This window comes from Diabrotica undecimpunctata, chromosome 9 (assembly GCF_040954645.1).
Source record: "Diabrotica undecimpunctata isolate CICGRU chromosome 9, icDiaUnde3, whole genome shotgun sequence".
Taxonomy (NCBI): domain Eukaryota; kingdom Metazoa; phylum Arthropoda; class Insecta; order Coleoptera; family Chrysomelidae; genus Diabrotica; species Diabrotica undecimpunctata.
Genome location: NC_092811.1, coordinates 107,915,139 through 107,929,986, shown reverse-complemented (window position 1 = coordinate 107,929,986; position 14,848 = coordinate 107,915,139).

Here is a 14,848-nt window from a genome sequence, read left to right as displayed (position 1 = left end):
TCTTCTTTATTCTAATTTTTTGTAGGTCGTTCTTCTCCAGTGTATCTGTAGCGATTATTTTTTTTTCCTTTCTTCTTGTTTTGCGTATTGCTGGTACGTTGGCTTTCTTTGGATATCCTCGTATTTCCACAGGACTCACAAATTGTAGTTTCATATCTTTTTCTGGTGTCTTTTTTCTTTTTTCGTTAAGTTGATTAAGCTTAATTTCACAAGTAGAAGTAGAAGGTAATTCTTCGAACGAATGACTTTTAAAATGCACCCGTGGAAATACCATTAATGGTGGCACTGCACTACCACAGGCGTTTACGATGCAGCACGTTGTAACTAATGTGCCTCGTTCGCCACTTTGAATTGTTGAAACTTGCTTGACGACCTTTTGGGATAGATCCTTAGCTGAACTGTTTGCAACAGTCTCCGTTTCATTCAGGTTATAAATTCTCAGAATATTTGAGAAATTTTCGTGCCTTCTTAAAACATTTTCTAGTTTTTCAAAAAATAATTTTACATTAGCAGGATTAAATCCTGCTGCTCTAGCTAAACTACAACCTTAGGGGGTACGTAGGCTCAAATTTGGATGCCGTTTTCGACATCCTTTGTACCAATCTATTGATGCTTGGGCTGACTGTTCCCAATTGTCCGGTAGGTTAATATTATTAGCTTTGGCCAAATCATAGGTTAACTTGCGACAGTCGGTTACAGCTAGCCCATAAAACATCTTTGAGCAAATCACAATGTATTGGACAAGAACTTCTTCTAACTGTGACGAAAAAATTTGTTTAACTTTTTAGTTAGGAATCATCCTACAAGTAGGGTCTTCTTTGTATTTTTTACATATCTGCTTAACGTTTGGCAGCTTGAGTTTGTTTCCTTGGCAGCACAGCGTATTTTCCATCGAGCAAAAAGACAGGTATTTTCATACCATTTGTAACTAAAAGTACCACCTCCCTCATTTGTTCGTCCGTAAACCGACCAACGGTTTTTGCAGTTCTCTTGGGACGACGCACCATACTGCAAATAAACAATGACTAGTTTAGTTAGTTTAATTTTTTACCAAAAAGATGTAACGATGTTCTGATCGTTTAACAGTTCGAACCGTGGGAGTGTCAATATTTGCGCATCCACTGCGCAACCCGGACAGAGAGATTTCCGTTTTGAGGATGAGAGGATCGTACTCTGTCCATAACCAAGCGGAACCCATCGGTATTGTGTATTGAACATTACCGTGGGTCTGCACAGCCGAATATTTTATTTGCGAGTGCGTTCGGAGCTCCCGCTAAATTGAAGCAGAAGCGAGCATAAGTCTGCGTGTGATCGACTTCACCTATTTCATTTCTTTATTAGTAATAATTAATTTCTTTTCTTTAACAGACGTTCGCCGGAGAGTTCATTCATCGCGGGACCCAGACGGAGACGTAGAATTCACTTCATTTTTATTTATTGTATATGCGGCGTAGAATTCATTTTATTTTATTTATTGTATATATGCTAAATTAATAGATTTATTTTTTATTTCAACCTGTGTTTTACTGAGTCTGTCGCCCCGAAAGAGCTACCCATCGCAAAGAAAAAAAAAACATAATTTTATAAGAGAACAGTGAGACAATTTATAAAATGTCTTACTGTACCCACATATGAAATGTCTCACTGTACCCACATCACTCCGTCCGGCTCGCGGAGATAAGAATACGGCCGGGGTCAGAAAGCCCTGCCTGTCGTAAGAGGCGACTAATGGGTAGGAATCGGGAGGTGGAGAGCCGTCGTTTGAGGTGTCGGGTTGGTAGAAACGCACACGGTCGCTTCGGCGACACGGTCACCGATCTACATTCCTAGTATCCGAGACGAGACTCTCGTGGGACCACTCTACTCCCATTCCAAAAGAGCCTGGTGAGGTTGAACGAGCTGGGCCCGTATATACCTCTCCTGACCTCGGTCAGGCGTGGTGTGGGTGCCCCGGCACGTACCCACCAGGAGATCCAAGAGTGGTAGAGGAGAGATCCTCGGCGGCGACCTGTCTACGTGTGAGGTGGAAATTCCTCCGCCTGCCGAACCTGCCCGCCCGTGGTGTGGGAATAACGGGTAGGCAAGGTACTCACAACACAGGTACTACGGGGAAGGTGGAGCCCCCGCGGGTCGTGTATAGTAGACGTGTCGTGGTAACCCCACGGGGTGACCCACGGGACGTTTTTGGTACGCGCCCCGTGGCACCTTCACTTTGGTGTCGGACTCGTAGGGGCAGAGGTTTCACTAACGGGCGTATGCCGAAAGGTTAGGTAGCCCAGGGTCCTGCCAGGTCTTAGTATTTGGAGGGCACGCACTAATTGCAATGTACCCACATCACAATTTTTTCAGTTAAGCGACTTAAAAATGTTTCTGAAACTAATGCGTAAGAAAATAACATGCTTTAGACTTACCTTAAATACGTAACTATCGGTTACTCTCAACACCACAATTTTATTGTTAATAGTTTTTTTCATACAAACTTTAAAATTTGCTAACAAAACAATTACTTTGACAATGACTGAACACTTGACATCGGCTAAGAACAAAATGCTTCAAACTGTCACTGCTTCTAAAAGATCAATATCATAGTTATACAGCCAACTTAGTTTTTTTTTTTAGTGGTGCCAACAATCGTAATTCAATTTACCAAATATTGGCAAATCTCACTGTTCCCTTTGTCTTACTGTACCCTCTTCTCCCCTACTCATTAGAACATTGTAGATAACAGAATTAATGTTAATAGGTTACAAATATACATAATAAAACTGGTTGTGCAATACAACAATCAAAATTTTTTAATAGCAGTTACGTTATTCTTTGCAGGAGTTGATATGATGTAAATGTGTGTAGAAAATTAAAGGAAGAGTATTCATAAGAATGGACAAAACAGCAAACTAACTGAAGAAGAAAAAAAGTTATCATGATTTTAATAATAAAATAAAAATAAAAATATAATAGAGATAAAATGGCACAGAACACATTCATTTTGCAATGCTGATTAAGAGATCAATTACTTACAGAATTAATTAGTCTTAGTCATTTACATACTGTGGTGTTCCCAAAATAATTTTTGTGTATATTTTTATGACACAGTTTTTGTTCCACATGGCGAGCTCCAATATTTAGAGAGAATCGACATTAAATTAAATCTATCATTGTATAATTCAGTCACTCGAAATTCTATTTTTATGTTATGATCTGCATATCCCTCATTCTCAAAATTGATGCCAATTTTCCTTAGGTACGTAGTTGAACATTGACTGTTAAAATGTGACAAGTCTAGTAGGATTGGAAAGTTGGACAGTATGAACTATAGGTTCTGCGAAAATGTAAAAAAACTGTAAAACATTTAATATGAAACTGCATAGCTGTCTTGTACTTATACTCTTGGAGATTATTTTATTTATCGTATGGCATACAATAAGAACACATAATTAAAAATCAATATAAAACGTTATATGGAGTATTACAAACTAACATCTAATATATTATTAATATAATGTAAAACATTTTCGGTCGCATTCAGAAACTCATCGAAAACTCCAGAGAATCGTCTACGGGGAATTCAATCGACAGTTACGCTCAGAAGTAAGGGCTTTTCCCCATCTATATAAGTTGTCAGCACATCTACCGCTGCTTGTTCTTATTATGTTTGGCGTTATCCATGTATTGCGGGTCAGTTCAAAGCCTGGCGGTTTCTGATCGGTACATGCCATTTGGTGTGCTTCCTGTAGTTAGTCGCTCTCCCACTGTCTTCTCCAAGCGTTGGTGAGATTTAAATGTTCCTGATGTAAGGAGTTGTCTTCTAACATTGGGGGATATCTGGAGCGCAGTCTGTTTATTTCGATATCATGATTATCAAGGTGGATGGTTAGTTGATGGTTAGCCTCGACTTTTTGATATTTCCTGAGAGAAGAGAATGACTGCTTCGAAGTTTCAGCGGTGGAATGTAATTCAGAATGGGAAGCCAATAGTTCGGTGTTTGTCTAATTGTACCTAAGATCATTCGCATTGTCTTGTTTAATTCTGTGCCAATAATCTTAGTGTGTTTACTATTAAGCCATACCGGGAAGCATATTCAGCAGCCGAGTATATAAGTCCGAGAGCGGATGATCTGAGTACGGAGGCTGAGGACCCCCCATGTGGTGCCACATGGCTTTTGGACTATATTATTTCGCGTTTTCAGTGTTTCTGCCGTTCTTTGTAGGTGCTCTTTAAAACTCAATATTCTGTCCAGAGTCACTCCAAGATATTTTGGTATTGAGTTATGAGTGAGCAATCTGTTTCCAAAATGAAGTGTGAGAGTTTTTACTTGGCTTGGGCATTATTCAGATGGAAGCAGCACATTTCGGTTTTCGTTGCCTTGAGCCGTAGTCCTCCATTTGCGAAAGTATTCTCCCATTAAGGCAAGGTTATCCGTTAGTATTCTTTCTGTAATATTGTAACGATATATTTTGCCTACCATAGGGGTATTACTATTAGGGTTAGAAGATGGGGGATAGAAATTTTTGGGGCGAAGATAGGGTAAGCAAAATAAACGCTACTTGTGCGAACGGGCACTCAGGCTTTGGTAGGAGAGCTGGGGTCGTGGATAAGTAAAAGACATGGGGGTTTGGATTGGTGCAACTACAGAATAATAAAATAATGGGTCATAAATCTCTTGGGACAAACAAAAACAAAACGAAACAGGAAACACCTCAAGAAATTTAATATAGGGCGCCACTTGAGGTGCCTAATTATACCTATTACAACCAGCTAGTTGTAACTGGGGATATAATTATTAAACATGCAAAACATTCAAAATCTTTTTCAAATTAAACTCAAAAAGAAAGGGTTTGTTAAAAAAAAATAAACAAAATGTTGAAAAACAAAATTTAACATTTATTTTTGTGTCACCACAAACAGTTACAAAACATAGAGAACACAAGAATGCTCAAAAAAAGACAATACAAAAATATAAGAACAATAGCTGCAAAATACAAAAATACAAAAAAAAACTTACATGTGTTATCTGTTTACAATTTCCAGGAGTTGAAGATACTACAAAAACTTACAAAATTCCATAATCTGGAACGAAAATCTGACGTGGATGGAGTTGAATCCTAGACACTAACACACGAACAAAAGGGACTGGATCTCACACTACAAATTGGATCGACCATTTGAGGCCGAAGCCGGCACTGAGCACAAAAACTTATGACCCTGCCTCTTAAACAACCGGAACAGGTGGAATTAGACGATTAACTGCTACTAAAATTGATTTCCTTAACGTAAGACCGAAGATTTCCCTGAAAAGGGACAAAAACAGAAAACTACAAATTCAAATTGAATTTGGACATGACGTTGGAGATCAGATCACCGCTCTTCACCGCGGCTCCAATGAAAGTGACGAAATTATCTTTAAAAATTGCTCGCATAAACTAGAATAAGCAAAACGCTAAAATAAACAAAACACAACGGAAATTAAGACGTAAATTAATTTGAAAACGCAATATCGGGCGGTTTGAACAAAGAATTATCGAAGAATTTGCGCCTGTGACATAAATAAACAATAAAATGAATTATTATCGGCGGCGGCAACCTAAAAAAAGAACGAAAGATTATATGGGTTTTAAATTGAAGGATACGAAATAAGAAACATTGAAAAAATTCTTCGTTATTATAATGCATATATAAGGGGATTTCAATTAACACATATACAAGGGGATTCCAATAAATTTCAAATGCTACAATATTCATGTTTATTATTTCTTGCTACAATGGCCCAGTCGTTAGCGTAGCCGACATTCTGCGAAGTTGTCCCAGATAGGTCCGCGATGTATAAATTAAACACTAAGGGTGCCAAAACAGATCCCTGTGGTAGTCCATTGCTGAGCTTAATTTGGACAGCTTAAGTTGCCCATTGTGACTTGAAAAGTCCTGTCGGTGAGCATGCTATCAGTTTAGTTAACTTTTGACACGGGATAGCACGGATTAGTTTGCAGATTAGACCTTGTCTTCAGCGAGTATCGTATGTAGCTGATACGTCAATGAAAGCAACGGATATTTTTTACTTTCTTTGAAAACCTGCTTCAATGTGTGTTGTTAGGAATAGGATCTGATCTGTGCAGCTGCGGTTAGATCTGAACCCTGTTTGCTCAATAAGTATCAATTCAAATATGTTTTTACTAATTCTGTTGTAGATTAAGCGTTCTAAGAGTTTATAGACACAGCTCAGCAGTGCAATCGGTCAGTAGTTTTGGGGCTGGTCATTTGCTTTTAGTGAATGGGGTATTTCTCCTAATTTAAACATATCTGTATAGAAATCAGCCAGCCGTTTCCTAGCATATTTGCCATAGTGGAGTAAAAATTCTGGATGGATTTTATCGGAGCCGGGTGCCTTTCCAGATTTAATTTCTGATATTGCTGAAATAATTTCTTCTGAAGTAAACTCGTCAGAGTATTGCATACAGACTTAAGTATTTTTAGTTCTTGTTTTACTTTGGTGGTGTGGTCACGATCTCTAGATGCTCTTAAGGTTGCTATAATGTGGGAGGCCACTCTGTTGAGAGCATTGGTACTTTGTCTCTAGTTGGGTATCTGCCATTACCAAGTTTTCTAACCATGCTTTACTACTTGCTTTACGAAAGTTTTAAAATCAATGTGCAACGGCTTCTTTGCACTTAATATAGTCTTCTTATATATCTAAGGCCAACGTTTGCAGTTTAAGGATTTGTTCTGGTTCAAGCATCAGTTGACTAGTGAATTTCTATTTAAAATTGTACAAAGCAACTTATCTCTAGTGTTTAAACTTCCGCTACCCCAAATTGTATAGTAGGGGGTTGGCATCGACTACAATAATTAGCTCCGTTTGCTTATTTTTGGTATATTCTAGAAGGTTGTCTTAGTTAGTATTTTTAAATCGTTCCTTCGAATCAATAGGAATGTATAGAGACCCAATAATAATCTCTATAACCAACCCATTACAATTCAGTCTTTTTCTGGCAGCTGTCATGTATCCCTGCAGAGCTCCATAGCCGATACCATGTTAAGGTCAGACCTACAAAAGATACAAGTTCTTATTTTAGTGTCTGGTACTTCCAAAATTAGTTCCCATCTCTTAGCATTTATTTTCCGTATCTTAACTTCATTTATTCACGGTTTTTAAATAAGCATCATGTCAATGTTCTCCTTAACTATTCTTTGGCACAACAGTGTCGATGCTTTTGTTTGTGCTATAAATTGATCTTGAATTTGCAGTTTATTCATTTTTAAAACCTTCATCACAACTTTTTGTAATTTCTACAACCCGCATGTGCATATCCTTCCAAACCTCACGAGACCTTCGGTCTCCTGCAGTTTGGAAGCAGTGGTTACAAGTTTGATTCCTCAATGGTTTCTGCTTCCATTAAAGCCTTTTAGCTCTTCTTTTGACTCCTTATTAATCCGAATACTCACATGTATTCCTCCGTTAACGGTTGGTTTGGAGCCAGCATTGCCCATGGATTAGTCTTGGGACCAGTATTTTGTTTTTTAAGTCATACCAACGATGCTTTTAAACTTTAATTATTATTCTGTAGGAGGTACATTAGTACCCGCATGGATTCTGAGATTTATTCAGCCTTAACTAACTTCCACTCCGTTTTTTCTTCAAAAAAAATTTTGTAATCTTAAAGGTCTCATCTCCAGCACATATCAACCCAGTACTCATCCATGAGTCGGTTTCCTTTGTAACGCGAAACGCAAGGAGCCTCTTTAATAAGTTTAGTACGGACAGTTTTTATTGCCCCAAGGTCATTCTCACACACATATTTGTCTAGGTATTCTTTTGAAATGACTACTGTCTTCACCGTAATAAAAGCAGCCTTGTAGTTACCGCTAAGCCCTTTAGAACTTTTTTGTTAATTTCTCCTCAAGAGTGCTCCTATTTCTTTTAAAAAAATTGTGTGATTTCGGAATTCCTTAGAGTATTATTTTAAGGTACACCTTTACCTTGTGTGTTGGAGCATGTAGGATATAAGATAACCTTTTCTTGATTGTACTCAGAGTTTGGGATAGATACATCTAATATATTACCCAGTATAAATGAGACCACCGCAATGGGACGGATTAATTAATTAATCGGTTAATACTTTAATCACCAGTTCTACATAGTTTTCCCATACCGGCCCTTTTTTGCGACCAACTATTCTAATAACATCAATAAATATTGAGGAAGTATCCAGAGATAAAAAAATTAGCATCAGACATATGTGCTAAACACAAATGGGACGTGCTTCTAGGTAGAGGGGTGAAGAATTCACCCAAAACTAGGATATTCGGTATGAAGCTAATCGCTGAAAGACCACATGATAAATTCGATAGTGGTATTTAGAACGAAAGTACAATTACCCAACTACCATAACCAACTTCATCCTTAGTGTTTTAATTGTTAAAGTACTGCATGGGTATACAGAGAGATTGATGATAACGGTAGAGGGTTGGAGCTGTGGGAGCGTCATGGCCAACTATAACTGATAGACGACGACATACTTTCCTCCTTTTTTAACAGTGAAAATACAAACACAAACCACACATTTCTACTGTGAGCGCTATAATAACACAACAAAAAACGTCATTTTAAAGGAGATTTAATTTTAAAAAAGCAAATTGGGAAAAAGCCAATATTATATCTCGATAACGACATTACTAAAATTCGCCCAACAACAGAAAACTATGACAAATTTATCATCATTGTGACAACTGTTTCTAGAAAAAACATTCCATAATGATGCCTGGCTCACTATGTTCAATAACTATCTCCAGACTCTGATCCATTACCCAACTGGCTCAACAACTATAACGTGCAATCCCATGGAAAGTGTGAACATAGCAGAGAATAGTAGACCTACTTGGAAACTAGTAGAAAATTTTAGCCAGGATCTTAGTGAAAGATCAAACAACTTGCCAAATGTCACAGAAACCACATGGCGGCACAACTCTTAAAAATGCAGAGCACCTGGAAAAAGATGTAAAGAAAAACTTAAAATGGTAGAGGACAAGACTAGTCAGCTGAGCGAACCTTTCAGCGATGCTGAGCTTAGATTCGCCATCCAAATAATGAAAAATTAATAAGGCGCTGAACATTGACGATCTACGCACAGAGCAAGTAAGAAGTTTGAACCAAAAACACTACAATGACTCCTACAGATGATGAACAGCTCTGTTCAAGCTCTGCGGATACCCAAAGTCTTTGCGTTGCTTAAACCTTTCAAAGATCCCAACGACCTCAATAGCCATCGACCAATATCTTTGCTCTATCACCTATTCGAAATACTTGAACGCATGATTGTTATTGGAATTTTATTGAGAATATACGAAAAACTTATAAAAGAACGAAGTGGCTTTAGGCTGAGAAAATCACGTACATCAAAAACACTAAATCTTACATAGCACATTAGAGAAGTGTACGAAAGACACCAGGTATCCGAGGCGGTGTTTATGGACCTCACTGCTACTTATGACACCGTAAATCACAGGAAAATGTTACCTGTACTGTATAATATTTACACAAATGACCAACCCATACCAGTCGATACTGGAACTTTCATATATGCTGACGATGCAGTTATTGTGGCACAAGCAAAAACTATTGACGAAATGGAGAAAATATTAACTATTAACACAGTACAAATCAAATTATCTTAAGCAAACCTCCGGAAAAATTAAGGTGTTCTTTTTTTACCTTCGTAACAGAGAGTCTTTCAGAAAACTAAACATTTGATGATGTAATAAAACACTTGAACCACTATTTCTCCTAGATACCTTCGCACTTTGTCATTAAAAAAACATTATTTGAAACTAAAAGGAAAATTTGTAAATAAAAAGTTGGGTGCACATCCACCCTTAGAACGTCGCCGCTTAGAAGTATTTCTGCTACCGAATATTCCTCACCAGTATGAGAAACAAAGAAATATTAAATCTTGCAGTCATCAATAATCATCACATTACTCCATCAGATATCTGAAGAGAAGTAGCTAGTGATGTCGAACGCACGAAACAAACTCTAGATTCGCTATATCCACTCCACGATTACCAGCCTACAGCACGAAGACTCAAAGGGAAAAGCTTTCTGACCAGATCAATACATCTGCAAAATACACCAGAAAGAATTCGTCTTACCAAATGGAAAGAAGCTATTCCTAGCCATCTGAATTCTCGAGAGAAACTTCCTCTGGATCTCAGTATAAGAGCCTTAAGATGCTACGTGTTCTCGACTTTGTTGTATGGAATGGAAAGCTGGACACTAAAAGTGGATATTATAAAGAAGTTGGAATCATTTGAGATGTGGTGCTATAGAAGGATTTTGAAAATACCATGGACCCAACGAGTTACAAACACAGAAGTGTTAAGAAGGGTACAAAAGGATTGCGAGGTCATAAAGGACATCAAAACAAGAAAGCTGGAATATTTAGGCCACATTACCACAGGTGCAAAATATGAGATATTAAGGCTCATAATGCAAGGTAAAATCAAGGGTAAAAGATCCATAGGAAGACGAAGAATTTCCTGGCTAAGAAACCTAAGAGGGTGGTATAGTTGCAGCTCAGTAGATCTTTTTAGAGCAGCCGCCAATAAGGTACGGATAGCTGTAATGATAGCCAACCTCCGATAGGAGAAGGAACTAAACTACAAGTAGAAGGTATTGACGATAAGGAAAGAACTTTATTGGAACCAATCAGCAGAAATCCGCATTAATAACAATCTTTTAACGGAAATTTCCGAAATATTAAGGGGAATCCTTTATTTTTCAATAGTTATGTTAAGAAAATATTTCAACTAGCAAATGAGACACACAATTCTGGGCGTCCATAGAACAAAATTGGATATTTGATCGCCGACTTGCAGCTTTGCACATGGCACTCAAAGAATAAGAATAAATAGATCGGTAGAATAGGAAGATTTCCTTTTAAAAAGACCTCATACATAATTTTCCTTTTAGTTGTCGACTGTGCCTGAAATCCTTTTATTAATAGATTATAGAGTTTTTACCTTGAAAATATACGCTCTCATTCAACAATTTAATATTCAGGTCATACGGATAAAAATTAGAATGGACAAAAAATTTCAAAAAATATATTTCTAAACCGGACTATTTCCAATTTAGATACATGTTACATGTTTCCAAATACTACCTGTTTCAGTTGTAAAGTCCCCTATAAGTTTTCAACACAGCGTCGAAAAAGAACTATAATGAATATACAATACCTTCATGTATTCTAAAATAACTGTATTTAAATCTATTGTTCGTGTACCTTGTGAAGTACGTAAATAAGTTTGCGCCTTCCCATAAAAACAACGTTAATCCCGCAAAAAGACTGTATTACATTAATTAGTTGTTGTTAAGGAAGTTTTGTTTACCTTAAAAATGTATTGTGGTGAGTGTTCAGAATGTACGGCTGAGGCCATGGATGTTCTTTCCAAAATAAGTGGAATTTATAAATATTCATATGAGGTAAGTACAGTTTCGTTCTTTATAAAAGATGCGGGATCTGTAAATGTCATTTAAAAATTCTGTTTATGTGGAAAATTATCATCATGAAAGTAACGATTGGTATTTAATATACAAAAAATAGTTTTAACCCTTTCTACCCTACTTTTTACTTTGCAAAAAGAACTAATTTGTAACATTTTATTTTATTGTTTAATAAAATTAATTAATCTCTTGGGATTTATTCCTATGCAAAAGCAGCTCCCCTTCTTACATTTTTCTATAAATTTTGTGAAGCATATCAATATCAATCTCCTTTACTGACATGTCCTGCCTAAGTTTCTCCTACCAAGTCTTCTTTGGTCTTCATTTTCTAGTCCTTCCAGGAACCTGATTAAACCATCTTAACATCTGCTCTCTCATTTTGGCAACAATTGGTGCAATCCCTAGTCTTCCTCTAATATACTCATTCTTAATTTGATACATTTTTGTCACTCTACTCATCCATCCAAACATTTCCATTTTCGCCACCTGCCTTCATTGTTTATCTTTCTTTTTAACTGTAGTACTAAACATTTAGTTCCGTACATCACTCTTATGACAGTTTTATATAATTTCACTTCATCCTTCTTCACGTGCCATATTTGCCACATGACATAATTGTCCTGCATTTGATATCTGAGTCCATTCATGAATGTTTTTTAACCAAGAAACCTTTTTTCTTCCTACACTTCTACGGCCTTCTATTTTGACTTTACTCCTGACTCCTATGTACAAGGACTCCCACATGAAATCGGTATTCGCACTCCAATTATGAGATCGTTTTTAAGCGTCTGATTTCGCTAGTAATCTTGATAAATGCTGAGGTTGGATCCCCCCAAAAAGTATAAACTACAAGAGATTGAAAGGAGCAATAATGACATTAACAACAGCAACAATTTCTAGAGCGTACCATAAAGAGTATATTCCTGTAAGGCCTGAAGAGAGCGAAAAACTGTATGAAAAATTCTGTGACGACCGAAAGCAGAAAATTTCAGAGGATTAAAACAATTGAAAATCTAGATTTCAAATATTCCAGTAGGCAAGCCTGGTCACTGCTTCGAAAACTAGGAGGCAGTAACCCATCCGACCGCCCAACCAAACTAGCAACACCAAACCAAGTGGCGTCCAACATAACCGCAAAACCGCTTACACAAATTAAAGTTGAAAAAGGCCTCAAAACTTAAAATCTACTTATCCACTTAAAACATAGTATTCCAACCCTTTTCCCTTTGAAGAAATCACGGAAGCTCTTAATGAAATAAAAACGGGAAAAGCCACTGGTTTTGATAGCATTCATGCTGAGTTTCTAAAGCAAAGTGGTCGACTAGGATATGGCCTGCAAATTTCTTCTCCGACATTCTTCAGACGAGAAATGTTCCTAATCAACTAAAAAGATACGATACCGTATCGACACAATACCAACAATGGCCTCCCACAAGGATCGGTGCTGACACCTCTACTCTTTAGTAGAGGGGCCAGCTTAATATAGCAGACATGCACGAAACCACATCAAAGAAATTTGGATATGCAGACGACTGGACGCTTCCTTCGAACCATAAGGAATTGTGGACTACTGAGCAAATATTACTACACGACCTAGCTATCCTCGGAAGATATTTTCGCCGCTGGAAATTACAACCCAACACCGCCAAGATGAAAGTATCGTACTTTGATTTAAACAACAGAATTGAACACAAACACCTTAACCACACTCAACACCCAAAATATCTGGTGTGACACTTGATAGAACGCTAAACTTTAAAGAACATCTTACAAAGATCACTGCAAAACTTAGAACGCGAAATAACATTCTACAAAAGTTATGCGGTACCACATGGGGTTCCTCAGCGTCTAAATTTGGATCGATAGCACTGGGACTGTGTATCGCGTTACGGAGTACTATGTACCAGTGTGGTTCAACAGCCCGCACCAGTAGCGCACCTAGAATTTGCCCCAGGGAGGGGGGTCTTGGTTGGTCACCGAAAATTTTTTTTATGATGTTACCTCCATTGTGCGTCCTTAAAATGTGTGAGTAACAGTGTCAGAATAGGGTCCTGGGGGGGGGTTAACCCCCCAAAACCCCCTGGGTGCGCCACTGGCCCGCACATCAAACATGTTGACGCCCAATTAAACCAGGCTTTACATATTATATCGGAAACAATAAAGGCCACACCAACATACTGACTACCAGCACTAAGCCACATAGCCCCCTCACATGCCCACCAAGAACATACCCTTGTCAGGGAGTATAGAAAAATTAACGCTGATTCTTTATTTCGCTCCCACTTTGATCATTTTTTCTTCTTCATGTGCCGAGCTCCATTATCGAGCGTTGGCTATCAAATTGGCTATAGTAATTTTGTTGACGGCAGCTCGGAAAAGAGATGCAGAGGATCTGTTAAACCAATCTCTCAGGTTTCTAAGCCATGACGTTCTTCTTCGACCTAGCCCTCTTCTGCCATCTACCTTGCCTTGTATTATTAAATGGAGTATATTATATCACTCTGGGTGGCGCATAAATAAGGCCTCTTAAATATTATGTGTAGTCAGTGCTTCTGTACGGAATAGAAACGTGGACATTGAAGGCGGAAACTCTATCAAAACTTCAGGATTTTGAGGTATGGTAATACAGAAGGATCCTGAAGGTACCATGGATAGACAAAGTCACCAATGAAGAAGTACTGCGGAGGATGAACACAACTGCGGATTTGGTCAACATCGTGAAGAGCCGTAAGCTGCAGTACTTGGGACATATAATGAGAAATCAAGGCAGATACGAGCTACTTTAATGCATTTTGCAAGGTAAAATTGAAGGAAAAAGGGCCCCAGGACAAAGAAGAATATCCTGGCTTGCTAACCTAAAAGCATGGTATAGAAAGACCTCAACACAGCTATTTCATATAGCAACCAACAAAGTCATCATAGCCAAGATGATCGCCAACGTTCGGAACGGACAGGCACCCTAAGAAGGAGAAGAAGGGTGGCGCATAACATTGCCAAAATATTCAAGTTTGCTATTTTTAACTGTTTTGACGACTTCCGTAATTTTTCCCATCCGATGCAAAACAACTTCGTTACGAACTCTATCCACGCAACTTATTCGTAGGATTTTCCGATACACCCACCATGACATCATTTGTAGAGACATAAATAGACTTCGTTTAAGATAGATAAAATAGATTATGTACGAAGTCTAATTCAAAGCAACTTCAAGATAACTGGCCGTTGGCGAGAATATTGGGAGAAGAATGCACCACCTGACACCGGGAATATGCCATATATCATAAGCAAGCCAGAGGGTTTCGACCAACCAAGCTGAATCAGGGCCAAACTGAACAGAATCAGAACAAACTGTGG